The sequence below is a fragment of the Palaemon carinicauda genome, chromosome 9 (genome assembly GCF_036898095.1).
Source record: "Palaemon carinicauda isolate YSFRI2023 chromosome 9, ASM3689809v2, whole genome shotgun sequence".
NCBI lineage: Eukaryota > Metazoa > Arthropoda > Malacostraca > Decapoda > Palaemonidae > Palaemon > Palaemon carinicauda.
The window spans coordinates 138,306,164-138,306,893 of NC_090733.1; positions in this window are offsets into that span (position 1 = coordinate 138,306,164).

Below are 730 nucleotides of genomic sequence, written 5' to 3' on the forward strand. Positions count from 1 at the left end.
AAGACGAACTCTGTTCAGAACATCCCGCCAACCTACGCTGCTCTGGAGCAGCATGTGAAGAGATCTGCCCTTCAGGGTGGTCATGTCTGGGGCCAGGCATTGGTACCAACGCCCGTGCTCCCTCCACCAACAGACTGGGGCTGGCATCGGAGTGATGATGGGCTCTACACACCACTCTGGACCACACTCCCTGAGGCATCCAAGGCCTGCTATGAGCTGGTGTCTTGCGGATGCAAGAAAGGCTGCAAAAACCGCTGCAAGTGCAAGAACGCTTCACTGCAATGCACTGGTCTATGTTTCTGTGAAGGCGAATGCCAGTAGATTGGGACAGAAAACTTGCTAACCAACATTATGATCTGTAGACATTCATAATTCTGGTGACCAGATTTGAAAAGTTCGGAATCATAATTAACATAGTGTGGCAAAATCTACGTTATTGTATTACATGTATGTACTGCAGGATTACACAAGTACTGTGCCTAGAGACTGGGCTTTTGGTCGACTATATAACTACAATCTGACCATACTGTAAACTTCCCGTACTCTGTGTATTATTTTGACTAGCAATTTTGCCAGCAATTTGAAATAAAAAAGCAACTTGAGCAATTAAAGTGTGTTCCTGAAATCAGGTACTGGTTATTAGAGGTATTATGTCATTGAGTATTGAAATCTTCATCAAATGTCCACTTTTTCCACAAAATGGCGGCCAGTTTGGGGGCCATTTTTGAGA